Source organism: Nerophis ophidion, linkage group LG04, assembly GCF_033978795.1.
Source record: "Nerophis ophidion isolate RoL-2023_Sa linkage group LG04, RoL_Noph_v1.0, whole genome shotgun sequence".
Classification (NCBI taxonomy): Eukaryota; Metazoa; Chordata; class Actinopteri; order Syngnathiformes; family Syngnathidae; genus Nerophis; species Nerophis ophidion.
In genome coordinates, this window is record NC_084614.1 from 34,394,503 (window position 1) to 34,413,392 (window position 18,890).

Below are 18,890 nucleotides of genomic sequence, written 5' to 3' on the forward strand. Positions count from 1 at the left end.
TGTGGTCTATATAAACCATTGTATGTGAATGCTTCCATTAAAATCTCCTGATGATTGAGGGAACCCCTCATGAAACAGTTCTGTAGAGATGAAGTAGTCTTGTGATTTTTCCCACACCTATATATATATATATATATATATATATATATGTATATATATATATATACATATATATATATATATATATATATATATATATATATATATATATATATATATATATATATATATATATATATATACCTAGTCATTTGAAAAGTAGCTCACCTGCTAAAAAAGTGTGGGCACCTCTGTTTTACACCAAGAACCACTTCAGAAAAAACGTGGTTTTCTCCATGTAACCCCATAATGACCAACAACAAAATAAAGTAGCGTAGTAGCCCCAAGTATTGATTAAAAACAAGATACAGGTTTTATTTAACAAGCATGTTTAATATAAACTCAGTTTGAATAGTAACACTATGTTGGAATATCGGGGAAAAAAAAGACTTTAATCAAGTGATTCTTTGACATACCACTACTGGTATGCGTACCACAGTTTAAAAATCTCTGTACTACAGTATGATGCACTACAAAATAAGCTATGCTAACCGCGAAACGAGAGCTCTTGGATGCAAATAAAGGTGGACAGATCAATATTACATTGATTATTTTTACTGTCACAAAATGGGTTAGTTTTATCTTTGCTATTGTTTACAAAGTCAGTAAGTAAGTCCCTGGATGCAGGAGTATTCAAGGGGAAAATAATAGGATTGTAAATCAGAGCCAATAGTAGTTTTTGCTTGTGTTTACTTATTTCGCTCAATTAACTTCAAATATTTGCTGACTAATGTCTTTTAATGATAATCACAAACGCTGATCCTTTCTGGTTGAAAAGCAACTAATAATAATAATCTCCATTACAGCAAATAAACTGCATTTCTCAATATGTTCTGTATAAATATAAAAATTATCACTGGAGGACGAGGATAAACATGTTACACACCGAGAACTAGCCAGGAGCAGGCATGATAATAGCTAAGCTAACCCAGCTTGTAACAAAAGAATAAATAAGTGTTTAGAAGTGAAGATGGAACCACGTTACAGCAGAAAGTAGGCAGATATTAACAGGAAATTAACAAGTAGATAAGTAAGAGTCTAGAGAGAGGATATAATAACAACAACTGTTGCTGTGTCAGCATTGTCACACTAGGTACACGACACGCAGTAGAGGAGCGGATCAATCCATAAATATAGTCGATAGTAGCTTTTACTTTTGTTTAGTTATTGTGTACTATTGACTTTGATCAAATTACTGTATGTAATGAAAGATAATAAATAAGTTTAAATACTGTGATGATATTGTTAAACCGTCAATAGCACTCACCGTAAATAAAAGGGAAAATTATTAATATTAGATTGGTATCGTTCCTGGTGTTGGCAGATCCCACTAATGAATGATCGTATCGGAATTTGCAGTACAAAACCTGGATCCCTACTCGTCGATAGCCACACTTGTAGCATTGCCCAAAAGTATCCAAACAACAGAAGAATAACTGCTTAATACAAAAGTGTAGATTGAACATGTTACAACAGAAATACATCTTAAATGCACAAGGAGATTAATGATAGTTTTAGGAAAATAATACAACTGGAAATGTTACCACATACGTCAGAAGCCAAATTAAGAATCTTCCCTTGTTAATTCCAATTAGACAATATATAATATGATACAACATATAATATAATGAATAGCATCTAACTCCAGATGATCAAGGAACTTTATGAAGTCTAAGGTCATATCAGTATGAAAATCTATTTACACAGGGAAGCTGATTAACAACATTTTTTGGAAATATCTTTGTAGAATAAAACCATGAATTATTTACTCTGCGAGATTGATTCTGTAACTCTGGCACAGTACGTGTGCTCTCTCTAGTTGTACGCCAAAGAATAACTTAATTAAATATTCAAAGAGAATGTTATGGTTCCATATGTGTTTAATGTTACACAAATATTAAATATACTTGTTAAATGAAACATCTTACCTTTTTTAATTAATATTTAGGCCTACAATGCTACTGTATTTTGATGGTGGTCATTATGGTGGTACTGGGAGAGCCAAGTGTTTTCTGGGGTGGTAGTTGGTGAAAAAAGATTGAGAACAAAACATATTAGATATACTTTGCAAATAGACCCTCTGCCTTGTTTTAAGTGAATATCTAAACCTACTGCACTACAGTTTTTTAAAGTTGGTCATTATTGTGGTACTAGGAGAATCAAGTTTTTTCCGAGATGGTACTTGGTGGAAAAAAGTTTGAGAGCCACTGGTCTAATATACAAGAGCTGTATTAAAGGCTTTTAATGCTGTTAGGGATTTAGAAAGCAATATGTTAAAGTTTAAGTTAAAGTCCCAACGATCGTCACACACATAATAGGTGTGGTGAAATGTGTCTTCTGCATCCGACCCATCCCCGTGTTCACCCCCTGGGAGGTGAGGGGAGCAGTGAGCGGCAGCGTGCGCCACGCTCGGGAATCATTTTGGTGATTTAACCCCCAATTCCAACCCTTGATGCTGATTGGCAAGCAAGGAGACAATGGGTCCCATTTTTTTTATAGTCTTTGGTATGATGTCATTATTGTGGCATTGATATTATGTGATGATGTACACATTATTATCATGGCCTGTACATCTCAAGAAACACACATTTCCTTTGACATTGCTACTACTTAACCATTCTGAGTAAATTAGAAAAGAACAGAAATCTCACCTTTTTTTCAGTGCCATCAGCGCTCTTCTCCCCCTAACGATTCTTTAAAGTGTGCCAGCTGTATCTTCTCCAGCTTCTGTCGACACGTCGTCCATTAACTGTGATACACGAGGTGTTGCGAGGAAGTGTGTTGCCACTATCAGCCGCAGAAATCTCCGGAGACTTTTTATTTTCCGTTTTTAAGTCGTTGAGATGCCGCCGCCTCTGCCGATGTCACGCGGCCTCTCTGTAGAGAAAATGACGGCGGATAAAAATCACAGCTGACCCCTTCATGTAAATCAACTGTCAAGATGTCACATTGTGAAATGAAACTGTAATGGCATTACTGATCTCTCTGCAGGACTCCTCCGCCTGTCAAGTGCACTATGGCGCGTGTCATAAAGAGCAAGTATGACTTTTACTGACTGCTAAGTCTTTTTGGGAGGATTTATTCTAAACTTTCATTACAGTCCCTTCAAATGAATTTCTAAGTGCAATCAAAACCCTTTATAAGTCCGATTGAATTTGTGTATGCCTGTGTGTGAGTGTGTGTGTGTGTGTGTGTGTTTTAACACCAATTACAGAAGTATCAACCAGCTTTAACGTTCATTTGATTTCCCATCAAGCGTAAAGCTGCTCAGTTTTGATAAAAAGCCTCAAAGAGAACGTTAAAAGTCTGACGTCGGCAAAAGTATGATGGATCAAAACGTAACCTGAAACAAAGCTCAAAAACCAGCTATTGCGCAAATCATGCATCCTTTTCAGGGGAACATTAGATCAAGTATAATAATGCCCATGCAGTTTTGATTGATTGACACTGCTTGAGAGGAAATGTTGGTTATGCAATTCCTGGTTTTGAGAGCTGTCAATCATATTTTTATTGTATTTCTTCCTACTTATGGCACCACATTAACTTAAAAAAGGGGATGTGATGATTTTAATCTCCATTTAAAACACTTGTTGGCTACATATTATGTATTAGATATGCTTCAGTGTAAATTCTGCTCCACGGTCCCGTTTTTTGCAAGGTCTGCAATATGTTTGATTCTGCTAGCATTCCAATGTTGCAAATGAAACCACAACCCACCCTCTCTATAAGTATCCTAATTTCCATCCATCCGTTTTCTACCGCTTGTCCATTTCGGGATTGCGCGGGAGCCTATCTCAGCTGCATTCTGGTGGAAGGAGGCGTACACCCTGGACAAGTCACCGCCTCATCGCAGGGCCAACACAGATAGACAGACAACATTCACACTCACATTCACACACTATTTATCTTTTGAAAACGTAAAATATATATATGTTGGGGTTGTCATTGTTATTTTTTTTCCAGACACGGTCAGAAATAAACTTTGTAAGCAGTACCGTATATTAGGGGTGTAACGGTACGTGTATTTGTATTGAACCGTTTCTGTACGGGGGTTTTGGTTCAGTTCGGAGGTGTACAGAACCAGTACACATGCTAGCAGCGACCGAGCTAGGACAACATGTAAAAGCCAAAGCTGGAAGACCCTCCTGCCTCGTTAATATCTCCCGTTTTGGAACACTTTGGCTGCGAAATTCAAAAATGGAGGATGGAGGTTTGCCTACATTGTTCAGCAGCTTCTCCTGACAACACGTCAAACATGTGTTGCACCTTTCCTGCTTCCGACTCGAGGAGCGCAGGGGAGACACTCCTCCAGGGCTGATGTATTCTTGGGGGCAACACCCTTAACACTACCCGGCAGTGGGTCTCCACACAGGACTCCAGGGTAAATGAAGAGTCTGCCGTTTATTTGCAAATCGTGGCTTTATTGAGGTCTTGCACACAGCCAATCCAACAAAACACTAGCCACTCCCGCACTCTACCGCTCCCTCACCTCGCTTGCCCACACACTCACCGCACATGTAGTCCCATATTGAAGGGCCACACACACACATACACTACTCTCATAACACATGCTAACCCATTTGAAGCGTGACCAACGCATTGAAGCAGCCTCTCCTCGGCAAGTCAGGCAGGGCTAAAGCAATAACAAGTGTTTTTATAGCACGAGATTTAAATCCAAATTGCACTAAAAACTAGATTTTGACCCACTTCTATGGTGGAAGAACAATGAGGCCATATATTCTCTTACTGCCAAGTTAGCCAGGCTGGGGGGTGTGGGGGGGAAGAAAAGTTAATCTGAGGCTGAGTTGACTTGAAACTGTTTAATGTTGCACTTTTTCAGAATCAGAATCAGCTTTATTGTCATTACGCAGGGTAATGAGATTGAGGCCATTCCATACAGTGCGATGTGTGCAAGCAAGAAAACAATATGTAAATATATAAAAAATATAGAAGTGCAAAAAAGGTGTGAAAGAGAACAGTGTACACTCTATAATCTGTACAATGTACACTCTGTACAAATGTACACCCTATACACTCTGTACAAATGTGACTTATACACTTTGTACAAATGTACACTCTGTACCAGTGGTTCTCAAATGGGGGTACGCATACCCCTGGGGCAACTTGAAGGTATGCCAAGGGGTACGTGAGATTTTTAAAAAATATTCTAAAAATAGCAACACATTAAAAAATCCTTTATAAAGATATTTATTGAATAATACTTCAACACAATATGAATGTGGACAGGGCATGCGCAGGAGCCGGCTGGAAGCAGATGACAGGTGAGTGGATACCTCAGCTGGAACGAGTTATCTAATCACCTGTCTCTTTATTAGCAGCGTCGGTGACCGCAGGGGGGAATGAAAAGCCAGGAAGAAGAAGCACGCCTGAGCTGAAAGAGCAGGAGAACGAAAAGAAAGACTTATAGAAAGACAAAAGACATTGTGGTAGAAACAAAATGAAAGAACTTGTAAACTTGGCGACCCGCCTGACTGTGATCCATCGGCACAAGACTGTTACAGAATGTTATGCCATTGTTTACAAATTTGGTAAAAAAATAACCAAAAAATGTATATTTTGTTGTACCGAAAATGAACCAAACCGTGACCTCTAAACAGAGGTACGTACCGAACCGAAATTGTTGTGTAGTTACACCCCTACTGTATATCGGTCAGAACATTAGGTACACCTGCACACTTGCCGATCGATCCAGACTCCGCGTAAAAAACAGCTGATTTTCAGCAGCCTTTATATCATTGCATGTTGCACGTCGACGTTATTATGCACAAGCCACAATTATATGTAAATACTACTTAATCATACCTTTTTTAGTGTTTCCTCATTGCCTGAATCAGACGGGGGTGATCATTTTCTTCCCCGCTGACTGAGGGCTTCACTTAATATCTAAATAAGTACATCCACCTCGGGGTGATGTCACAACATAGCCAAACTGCAAAAAGGCATCCAAATCTCATGCAAGCTCACGCCAAAATGCATGAACCTTTTGACCATTGACCATCGCTTTGGCATCGTTCGACACGAGTATTCTGACTTGTTAATGACAACATTAACACGTCAGAAAAGATGAAATTCATAGGCCATGCTCCTCCAATACAAGCGCAACAAAAGGATAACGTTAGTTCTCAATTGTGTTGTACTTCATGTGCAAATTATATTTAGGTCAAACATAAATTTTAATTTGGTAATGTGTAACAAATATACTGTATGTTTATATTTCTTAAATCTGATTAAACTACTGGAGATATTAGGAGATGTGTGGTGTCCACACCATATGATATACATCTCAGTACTCAAGCAACATTTCCAATACATTTACGATGCACTTACAATACGTCTTCAATAATAAGGATTTAATTTAAGTGTGGAGATGAATGTGTTTCAGCTACACACAATTCTTGTTGCATTTACAATAAGAATGGTAACTTATTTTGTTGTTGTTGTTGAAATACATCAAAATAGTATTTAATTCACACAAGGTAAAATTTTATGACTTTTCCCCTAAATTGCAGCGTAAAGCTGCTCTTCGGATGCTTTCGGATCTTGTGTACTCAAGACCGTGGTTCCATGCAAACCGGTTAATCTTCGCATCCCAACTAGGATATGCTAATCCTCTGTAGTGTTCTTATATCTTTGGGTTAGAAAAAAATAAAAAAATTAAGATGGTGACATAGAGCAGCTTTATCATATACGTACCGTTCTTGAATTTAATCCGTTTGATAGACCTGGGCCAACAACTAATAAGTCAATGAATTGAACGATAAATTTGAAATGACTTCATTATTTTGCCTTGTGTGTTTGGTGCATGCCTTATGCTTTCAAACATACAAGAGGGTTCACTTTGTGCATTGCTCTCAGCACCCGAGTGTGTTTGTACAATAGCAGACCTAAATGAACAGAGGGAACCCACTTGTCAGTCCTCCACAGGCAAATAGATGATTGCAAAGCCAAATGTACCGTTGTGGGAATATTTCTGCTTCCAGCCAAATAAGCAAAATGCGCCTATTTAACACAGACAAATGAGCCAGTTACCTGAATGTGTTGTAAAGTGATGGCAACAAAAAAGCAACAACCGCCGACCCAGATTTTTTAAGTGGGGAAAACTGCATGTCAATATGTTTTTAATATTCATTGACGTGCACTTTGTTGCTGCTCTTGTCATGGTTGTGTTGGTCCATACGTGGATGGAACATTCTGTCGTTTTTTTTGTGTTGGTCTGCGCCCCAAGATGCAGAGACATCAGACGAAATGCAGGTGAAAAGGTTTTGAATGACAAAAAACTAAAAAATACTGCCTCTGGGAAGTGGAGAAGAAGCATAAGAAAAGCTATGACACATTGAGGTACAAAGCAAAAAGCACATACACCAACGATAAGATAAGATGCATTCTGATTAATGATTGCCAGCAGGTAAGAATCCTAATTACACAAGTGGGGGCAGGTGTTCAAGCCAAAAGGAAAGTGGTTGAGAAAAACAGAAAGTAGAATGAAAAATAAAAGCGCTATTCAGGGAATAATACAAAATTCAGGAAACTAATAATAATGTCCGAGCTTGATTCATGGCATAATTTTTGTTTATTAATATTATTTGTTCTTGTTCGTTTGTCACGTTTGTAACAGCTCATGTCTTTGGGCCGATACGAAATGTTTTTCTTTGTATATATTTTGTCATGATTTATTTATACGCTTGGAAAAAATGGGTTCACTGGCAGGTGATTAAATGACTCTTACTGTGCGATAACAAACGCAAGACCAAGAAGGATACGTGAAATCAAATTTTTTTTTTACTTATCCCTATAAGTGCTCTTCTTGGTGCTATCCCCACATCCCATTTGACACCGGATTGTTGCTATGATACCCAGAGTGACCTTTTGATTCACTACTCTGACTCACAGGCTGGGTTGCGTGTTTCCAATTTTGTTGCCGAAATCTCCAATTGGATTTCTGCCAAACGCCTCCCGATTGACCTTGACACTAACCTGCTGTTCTCCTCCAACAAATCCTACCATTAACAAGAGCCGTCAATCACCAGCAGGTCGCTATAGCTGCTGCTGCAGATGTGGCGGGTGTAAAATGTGCTGACTCGGACAGAATCTGTTGTCTTCCATCTGGACCGCTGCACATCTGATCTCACTGATAAACATCGAGATTGATGCCATTGTATGTTCTAAAAAGCTGCAGCAGGCACTTATTAAATACAATAAACTAAATAAAGGACAGTGATGTATTTAAGTGTCTTATTTATTTTTGATATTTTACATTTTGCTGCACACATCATTCGTTTAAGTCTCTCGGCTTCTGTCCACATGTTTGCATATACAGGTATGTGGACATGATACCAAAACACAATGGTAGACAGTGTACATCCCTAGTTGAGTTCATAAAGAGTTTTACTGCACATAACCATTATCAACTGTTCCCAAACAACACACATCATTTTACTTTTTTGTCAAGATGTAGACATGTGTTTTTTGTTTTTTTTTTACTGTAAACAGAGAAAATGTATAACATTATAGGAGTGGGCCAAGGAACATGTTAAATAAAATAAATGTATACAGTGGGGTTCGGGGACCCCCACAGGGAGTTTCTGGGTGTCCCTATCTACATGGCAGATAGTTATTAGTAATGGACCCTTACTGGTCTGTAGAGAGCATACACATAGAACCAAATGGTCCCTTTGGTACGGTTACATTAACATTGATATTATACATGTGGGCCCATATAGATACAGTAGAAATGCCATAAATTCTTCATTCGAACAGAGAGTATATGTGTTGGTGTTTATTTATCATTATTGTTTAACTACCTTTTATTTGTGTCCGGTGTTTTATCCCTCCTTTTTTAAAAGGTACAGCAACTTTGCAAGTCAAAAGAAATGGTAAAAAGCCGGACAGATGGCATGTTTTCAGTTTGTGTTTATTCCAATAAACAATCATCAATCAATCAATGTTTACTTATATAGCCCTAAATCACTAGTGTCTCAAAGGGCTGCACAAACCACAACACAAACCGCTACGACATCCTCGGTAGGCCCACATAAGGGCAAGGAAAACTCACACCCAGTGGGACGTCGGTGACAATGATGACCCAGTGGGACGTCGGTGATAATGATGACTATGAGAACCTTGGAGAGGAGGAAAGCAATGGATGTCGAGCGGGTCTAACATGATACTGTGAAAGTTCAATCCATAATGGATCCATACAGTCGCGAGAGTCCAGTCCAAAGTGGATCCGACACAGCAGCAAGAGTCCCGTTCACAGCCGAGCCAGCAGGAAAACATCCCAAGCGGAGGCGGATCAGCAGCGCAGAGATGTCCCCAGCCGATACACAGGCGAGCAGTACATGGCCACCGGACCGGACCGGACCCCCTCCACAAGGGAGAGTGGGACATAGGAGAAAAAATAAAAGAAACGGCAGATCAACTGGTCTAAAAAGGGAGTCTATTTAAAGGCTACAGTATACAAATGAGTTTTAAGGTGAGACTTAAATGCTTCTACTGAGGTGGCATCTCGAACTGTAACCGGGAGGGCATTCCAGAGTACTGGAGCCCGAAATGAAAACGCTCTATAGCCCGCAGACTTTTTTTGGGCTTTGGGGATCACTAATAAGGCGGAGTCCTTTGAACGCAGATTTCTTGCCGGGACATATGGTACAATACAATCGGCAAGATAGGATGGAGCTAGACCGTGTAGTATTTTATATGTAAGTAGTAAAACCTTAAAGTCACATCTTAAGTGCACAGGAAGCCAGTGCAGGTGAGCCAGTACAGGCGTAATATGATCAAACTTTCTTGTTCTTGTCAAAAGTCTAGCAGCCGCATTTTGTACCAACTGTAATCTTTTAATGCTAGACATGGGGAGACCCGAAAATAATACGTTACAGTAGTCGAGGCGAGATGTAACAAACGCATGGATAATGATCTCAGCGTCTTTTGTGGACAGAATGGAGCGAATTTTAGCGATATTACGGCGATGAAAGAAAGCCGTTTTAGTAACGCTTTTAATGTGTGACTCAAAGGAGAGAGTTGGGTCGAAGATAATACCCAGATTCTTTACCGTGTCGCCTTGTTTAATTGTTTGGTTGTCAAATGTTAGAGTTGTATTATTAAATAGAGTTCGGTGTCTAGCAGGACCGATAATCAGCATTTCCGTTTTTTTGGCGTTGAGTTGCAAAAAGTTAGCGGACATCCATTGTTTAATCTCATTAAGACACGCCTCCAGCTGACTACAATCCGGCGTGTTGGTCAGCTTTAGGGGCATGTGGAGTTGGGTGTCATCAGCATAACAGTGAAAGCTAACACCGTATTTGCGTATGATGTCACCTAGCGGCAGCATGTAGATGCTGAAGAGTGCAGGGCCAAGGACCGAACCCTGGGGAACTCCACATGTTACCTTAACGTAGTCCGAGGTCACATTGTTATGGGAGACGCACTGCATCCTATCAGTAAGATAAGAGTTAAACCAAGACAGGACTAAGTCTGACATACCAATTCGTGTTTTGATACGTTCTAATAAAATATTATGATCGACGGTATCGAAAGCAGTGCTAAGATCGAGGAGCAGCAACATAGATGACGCATCAGAATCCATCGTTAGCAATAGATCATTAGTCATTTTTACGAGGGCTGTCTCCGTAGAGCGATTTGCCCTGAAACCAGATTGAAAGGTTTCACATAGATTGTTAGACGCTAAGTGTTCATTTAACTGCTCCGCAACAATTTTTTCAAGGATTTTTGAAATAAATGGAAGGTGAGACACCGGTCGGTAGTTTACCATGAGGTCAGGATCGAGGTTAGGTCTTTTAAGAAGACGATGAATAACCGCTTTTTTGAATGCTAGGGGAACAGTGCCCGAGGAAAGTGATACGTTTATAATATTTAGCACTGATGGACCTAATAATACAAAGAGCTCCTTGATCAGTTTCCCAGGAAGAGGGTCAAGTAAACATGTTGTTTGTTTTATTCCATTTACACGTTGTAACAATTCCTCTAATGTTATTTCCTCAAAACGAGAGAAACTATTTTGGAGGGCAATATCCGCCGTACATACAGGCGTATCTGTGTTAATAGAACCCCGTTGTAGCTGGGACGCATTGTCTTTAATCTCCTTTCTAATGACTTCAATTTTCTTACTAAAGAATTGCATAAAGTCATCAACTGAGTGGGTGGAGCTACTGGAAGGAGTCCCTTGTTGGGTTAGCGATGCTACTGTACTAAACAAAAATTTGGGATCGTTTTTATTACGGTGGATGAGATTTGAGTAATATTTAGCTTTAGCTAAGGTAAGCGTGCATTTATAAGTTATTAAACTATCACTCCATGCTTGATGGTGCACCTCAAGTTTAGTCGTGCGCCATTTGCGTTCCAGCTTTCTACATAATTATTTCTGAGCTCTAGTTTCTTCTGTAAACCACGGGGTACGCTTTTTTGGAACCTTTTTTAACTTTAGCGGTGCTATGTTATCAATGGTTTCGCGCAGGGCGTCGTTAAAGTTGTTAGTGAAGTTATCAATAGAGCCCACATACTTTGGGAATGGTGCCATTACCGAGAGCAGTAGGTCAGCAAGAGTTGTCGTTGTGGCAGCATTAATGTTGCGGCTGCTATAGCAGTTATTATTATTATTAGTTTGACGAACATGCGTCTGAACCTCGAATTTTATAAGGTAATGATCGGACAATACTTTAGTATACGGGAGTATCGTAACTTTAGAAACGGTGATACCTCTGACAAACACTAGGTCTATCGTATTACCGTTGCGATGCGTGGGTTCATTTATTATTTGTGTAAGACCACAGCTATCAATTATAATCTGGAGCGCTACGCACGGTGGGTCCGATGGGGTATTCATATGGATAATAAAGTCCCCCATTATGATTATATTATCGGCATGCGTCACTAGATCAGCAACAAACTCTGAGAATTCATTGATAAAGTCCGAATAGGGCCCTGGGGGGCGGTAGATAACAGCCAGGTGTAGAGGCAGCGGTGTGACAGACCTCATAGTAAGCACCTTAAACGATTTATATTTATTATTTATGTTTGGAATAAGGTTAAAGTTTTCGTTGTATATTAGTGCGACCCCCCCACCCCTTTTAAGGGGACGGGCAATGTGCGCGTGTGTAAAGTTAGGAGGACATGCCTCATTTAGCGCAAAAAAGTTGTTTGGTTTAAGCCAGGTTTCGCTGAGACCGATGACGTTAAGATTGTTGTCTCTAATGATATCATTAACTAACAACGTTTTGGGAGACAATGATCTTATGTTTAAAAAACCTATATTATAGGTAGTGGGCTGGTTTAGGGATTTTTTGATCAAATTATCCGTAGTAGCAATATTAATAATGTTGTGTTTATTATGCCCAGTGCAATTAGTATAATTACGACCATATCTAGGAATTGATACGACAGGAATTTTCCGATTGTTTGTTTGTTGCTTTGATAAACTGCACGCATCATAGTTAACCACCTCAGTAAAACACATGTCCAACTCTGAAACAATCAAAGCAGAAAAAATGTGTTCTAATTTAACTGACTCCTTACCCAGACCAGTAGTCTCGCATCTTCCATTTAAATCCGGCTTCAGGATGGAGGGAAGTGGTGTTCTGTGGGGATTAGCCTTCTGCTTTGTGTTTAGCCCCGCTCGGCATCCGCGTTTCCGATCACACCGCTGGCGTCTGCTCCGTAGACGGCCCCCGCTGCTACTATACTCCGCTGCTTCACAGGGCGCTGGATGTAGCCGCCGAAGTATTCCCGTGCTAGTTAGCAGGTCTAGCAAGCACACGTCAATAAAATGTAAATTAGTTTTCTTCTGCCATTTGTTTAATGGAAAGTTGTACATTAAATTGAGATATATGTACTTACATATAGTGTTGATGTAGCAAGGTATTATTGCCGTGCAGCTTGCTACAATTTTCTTGGGAAAGCTTTCCCTGAAGCTCAGCTACATTTAGTTGAGAGCAACTAGTAGCTCAGCTTTGTCAGGCTTGCCACTGACAGTTTGTTTGTGTTTTAGTTTTTCCTCTGTGTGTGTTTAGTATGTCCTGTTTTTAGTTCCTGTCAGTGCTCTTGTTTTGTTAGTTTCCTGTCTTTCTCCCTGTGCGCTGTTTCACCTCAGCTGCGGCTCATTGGCACCTGGCCACACCTGGTTTCAATCAGCCCGCTCCAATTGTACCTGCTTTTGTCCTCCAGTCAGCGCTGGATTATTGTTTTGTCGATGTCGCTCTTGTCGTTGCTACCTGTCATGTTGTGTCGTATCATGTCTCGTCAATGCAACGTTGCGGTAAGCTATATTTGATTGCGGTTTTTAGCTTACTGCCTTTTGTTCCCTGATTCCAAGTTTGTTTTCATATTACATGTACGACTTCTGTTTCCTGCTCAATACCTGCTAGCTTCCACGCTAGGCCTTTTTGTTTTTGCTAGCCTCCATGCTAAGCTCCATTTATTTTCTTGTTCCCATGCTAGCTCTCTTTGTTTGTTATATGCCTCGTGTGCGCTTTTTGTTGTACCCCTTTGGTTTGTTCTTGTTTTATTATTTTTATTAAATCATGTTTTCACACTCCATGCCTGCCTCCATCTCTGCATCTTGGAGTTCTTCACAAACTAACTCTGACACAATGACTGTCACACACACTAAGTGTGGTGAAATGTGTCCTCTGCATTTGACCCATACCCTTGTTCACCCCCTGGGAAGTGAGGGGAGCAGTGGGCAGCATCGGTGCCGCGCCCGGGAATCATTTATGGTTATTTAACCCCCAATTCAAACCCTTGATCTTGAGTGCCAAGCAGGGAGGCAATGGGTCCCATTTTTTTATAGTCTTTGGTATGACTCGGCCGGGGTTTGAATTCCCAACCTACCGATCTCAGGGCGGACACTCTAACCCAGGGGTGTCAAACTCAAATACAGAGTGGGCCAAAATTTTAAACTGAACAAAGCCGCGGGCCAAGGTTGAACAAATTAACCTTTTAATAGGGACCCAAACAAGTTTTGCATTGAATATTTAACAAGCAAGGCTTATATAACTTTACAGTGACATGCAAAATTGAGTTTCAAACAATAATAACAATAATTAAAAAATATCAATTGCATATCAAATAAAATTGAAAAACAAATTGAATGCCTCTTTTCTATTTGCAGCCTTCTGAGGTAAATATCAAAATAAACTTTTTCCACAGGCCAATTATACATTTGAAAGTAAAATAACAATAAGGAACTAATCAAACATTCAAGCCTTGAAGTAGCAAGAGAAAGTGAATGAATAAAACTTTAATCATTGCTCAGTTTGCTACACTGATTTGCTTTAACGACGCTTATGCAACCTAATAGTGCAAAAAACACTTTCAAAAAACAAACGGAAAAACATCACAGAAATAACATTTCAATAAAAAATGTAATGCCTATTTTGTATTTGCAGCCTTCTGAAGTAAATATCAACATTAACTTTTTCCACTAGCTAATAAATTTAAAAATAAAATAACAATGAGGTGGGCGGGGTTTGGTGGTAGCGGGGGTGGATATTTTAGCGTCCCGGAATAGTTAGTGCTGCAAGGGGTTCTGGGTATTTGTTCTGTTGTGTTCATGTTGTGTTTCGGTGCGGTTGTTCTCCCAAATTGTGTTTGTCATTCTTGTTTGGTCAGGGTTCACAGTGTGACGCATATTTGTAACAGTGTTGAAGTTGTTTATACGGCCACTCTCAGTGTGACCTGTATGGCTGTTGATCAAATATCCCTTGCATTCACTTTTGTGTGTGTGTGTGTGTGTGTGTGTGTGTACAAGCCGCATATACTATGTGACTTGGCCGGCATGCTGTATGTATAGAGGAAAAGCAGACGGAACGACAGGTTGTGGAAAACGCTAGAAGTCGTGCCTTTAAGACACGACCCCAATATTGAAATTTTCGGGAGGGGCACTAAACTTCGGAAGTCTCCCTGGAAAATCAGGAGGGTTGACAAATATGAGTATTAGCGGTGAATGCCGTGTTACAGCGGCACCGGCGGGCCAGCTCTGTTAATTTGATATTGCCTCAAGAGCCAAATGAAATTACACGGCGGGCCAAATTTGGCCCGCGAGCCAGAGTTTGACACCCATGCTCTAACCACTAGGCCACTGAGTAGGTACATATAATATATATATATATATATATATATATATATATATATATATATATATATATACAAAATTCTTATTTTAAAACATCAGAAAAATTATTGATATATCTTTATACATACAATATAAAATGTATGAATTTTAGTAGGTAGTAGTAAATGTAAATATAAAATGGGTATTAGATAAATCTCTACCCTTATGTTTTGCTATAAGTCTGTTAATGACTTTTATGAAAGGACAATAAGATACAAGGCGACAATGCTTTGCTTCTCCAGCAAATCAGCCGCACACAAGGAACATACAAACACTTCATATGTTAACAGTGCATCCTGGTCCTTGTGTGGCAGCAGATGCTGAAATGTGCTGCCTTGTTTTGTAGCCTGCAGGACAAATCTCATGCTGTGCTTCCTCACACTACAGTATAGTCCTTTGGCAACATTTTTAAACATGCAGGGGGAGACAATCCTCTGAGATTTCTGAAGTAATCACTATTTCTTCTCACAGGAGTACCAGAGATGTCACCACTTCTGAAATAGAATAGCTAGAGACAATATCCATCATGCTGCCTTGTTGTTTTAATAACCTTTTCACCGTGTTCTTGTTGACATAGTTAAACAGAAAATAATAGGAACACAGTGCAGCAATGTGAGTTTTGGCTCAGCTATATTACCAAAGTCACAATGTCTACAAAGTATCTACAGAACTCAATGTTTTTATATGCATCCTAAGTATCTTTCTGGACATGTATGTTACAGCGTTTGAAAAAAAAAAGAATAAAAAAAATAAATAAATATATATATATATATATATATATATATATATATATATATATATACATATATATATATATATATATATATACATATATATATATATACATATATATATATATATATATATATATATATATATATATATATATATATATATATATATATATATATATATATATATGTGTGTGTATATGTATATATATAAATGCACAAAACAGTGAAGACTTCTTCAAAAATAAAAGCTGTAATTATTTTTGCAGCTACATTTGAAGCGGTTTATTCATTTGGCTAAGAATCATATTAATTATTAGGTCTCAACATTTCCAAGCAGAATTAAGACAGCATAAAGAGGACCTCTCAGGAGAAGAAAGTATAAAATGAAAAGCGGAGTCCTTATACAGTCCTTATGAAGCTTGCCCAGTGATGATTAATGTAGTAAGCTTGTCAGGCTTTCAATTGACAGTTTGTTTGTGTCTTAGTTTTTCCTCTGTGTGTGTTTAGTATGTCCTGTTTTTAGTTCCTGTCAGCGCTCCTATTTTGTTAGTTTTCTGTCTTTCTCCGTGAGCGCTGTTTCACCTCAGCTGCTGCTGATTGGCACCTGGCCACACCTGGTGTCAATCAGCCCGCTCTTATTTGTACCTGCTTTTGTCCTCCAGTCAGTGCTGGATTATTGTCTTGTCGATGTCACTTCTTGTCGCTCTTGTTGTGTCGTGTCGTATCTTTGCAACGTAGCGGTAAGCTATATTTCGTTGTAGCTTACTGTTTTTTGTTCCCTGCTTCCAAGTTTGTTTTCATATTACATGTACGACTTCTGTTTCCTGCTCGATACCAGCTAGCTTCCACGCTAAGCCTTTTTGTTTGTTATCCGCCCACATGCACGCTTTTTGTTTGTACCCTTTGTTTGTTTTTGTCTTAGTATGTATATTAAATCATGTTTTCTCACTCCATGCCTGCCTCCATCTCTGCATCTTGGGGTTCGTCTCAAACTAACACTGGCAATTGGTACTTTAACTTAACTTTAACTTATAAAGAACAGCCCAAATAATATGTATGGACAATATAACATGCATACATAAAATAAACTCCTTAAAGTGCTATTTGTTTTCTTAATATGTGTTTTTTCCGTGACAGTAACAATTGAGCAAACATGATCAAGAAAAAAAAAAAAAAAAATATATATATATATATATATATATATATATATATATATATATATATATACATATATATATATATATATATATATATATATATATATACATATATATATATATATATATATATATATATATATATATATGTATATATATATATGAATGTTTTATTTCATTTTTATTGCGGTTACTAATTGTGTGTAATATGTGTTTTCTGCGGTCATTTTAGATCGGTGTTGGAATGAAAATTCCAGTCTTGAAATCCTGGTAAAAACTTCTACACTAGTATGTTCAATGGTGGCTGTTGTCTTACGTTTGTTACTTTGAAACAAAAAGTGGGATCATACAGAAAATATATTTTTACGCACGCACACCATGCACGCACGTTGATGGTGAAATCCCTAAATTCCTTGCAATAGCTCGTTGAGAAATAGAAAGTGGTGACCCTTGCCCCGTCCTTGTTTGTGAATGACCCAATCATGGCATCCACTTGTTCACCTGTGGGACGTTCCAAATAAGTGTTTGATGAGCTTTCCTCAACTTTCTCAGTCTTCTCTGCCACTTGTGCCAGCTTTTTCGAAACATATTGCAGGCATAAAATTCCAAATGAGCTAATATTTGTAAAAAAAATTACAAAGTTTCTCAGTTTAAACGTTAAGCATCTTGTCTTTGCAGTATATTCAGAACTGCAGCAGCAGGAAGGCGATGAGGTACGCCGGCACCTCTGTCACCGCCGACAGGAAGCAGTTCAGGTGTAACACCGAATATTCAACATGAATGTGGCTAAGCCCTAACAGCCGAGCAGCTGTGTGAAAGCAGCCTTTAAAGCAAAGAAGAGGCAACAACACAAACCAGAAGACATATTTGTTGTTCTTTCCAAGAGTTCATTTAAGACACCGTTTGGAAACAATTCAGATGAAGAGTGACTTCGAAGCAGACGAAGAGTGACTTGTTTACCTACTGTGAGTAAAAAAGCCGGCGTGATTCAAGAAAATGACTGCAAAACACAAGAAACTCGAGGAAGACTTGGAGGAGATTAGAAAATCTATCAACTCCCTGTCGGAAGATGTAAGGACAGTGGCCAAGCAGCAAGACACACTAATGGAGTTGTTGACCGAAATCAAAATGCTAAAAAACATCATCAAGGAGAAAGACAAGAAAATTGTCGACCTAGAAGCAAGAATTGACGAACTTGAACAATACACCAGAATGGACGATTTGATTATAAGCGGACTGGAAACCAAACATCGCACGTATGCAAGAGTGGCCGGGACTCGCAGCAGAGACGCTGACAAGGACACCGAAGCCCCGGCAGACGAACTTGAGACACTTGAACGGCAAGTAATTAACTTTTTTACAAGTAAGAACATATCTCTTCAAAGTGGCAGCATTTCGGCGTGCCATACTATCCCCAGGAAGGACAGCAGAACCAACACAGCCATTGTGATCCGGTTTGTGAATCGAAAACATAAGACGGAGTTACTACAGCAGGGAAGGAAGCTGAAAGGAACTGGGGTTTACATCAATAAACATCTTACAAAGAAGAACGCCGACATTGCAAGACAAGCACGCATCTCCAGAAAAGAAAATAAGATACAAGCAACATGGACACGAAACTGTAAAATCATGATTCGGCTAAATGGACCATATGAAGAAGCCAAAGTTGTCACGATTCGAGAGCTCCGTGACTTGGATCAATATAGATGAGACCTGCTAGGCGTATGACTGACATGGCTCATCCTTGGCTGG

At 39.0% G+C, this 18,890-nt stretch overlaps 1 protein-coding gene across 1 annotated transcript in view; it reads right to left on the reverse strand.

The window, feature by feature from the left end:
* The window catches only part of flrt1a (fibronectin leucine rich transmembrane protein 1a), a 194,438-nt gene that overhangs the window by 66,648 nt on the left and 108,900 nt on the right, over positions 1-18,890 (reverse strand). The window contains exon 2 of the mRNA XM_061897909.1: positions 2,751-2,976. The gene's annotated coding sequence lies outside the window, so the exon portion shown is untranslated. The remainder of the gene's footprint in view (positions 1-2,750; positions 2,977-18,890) is intronic.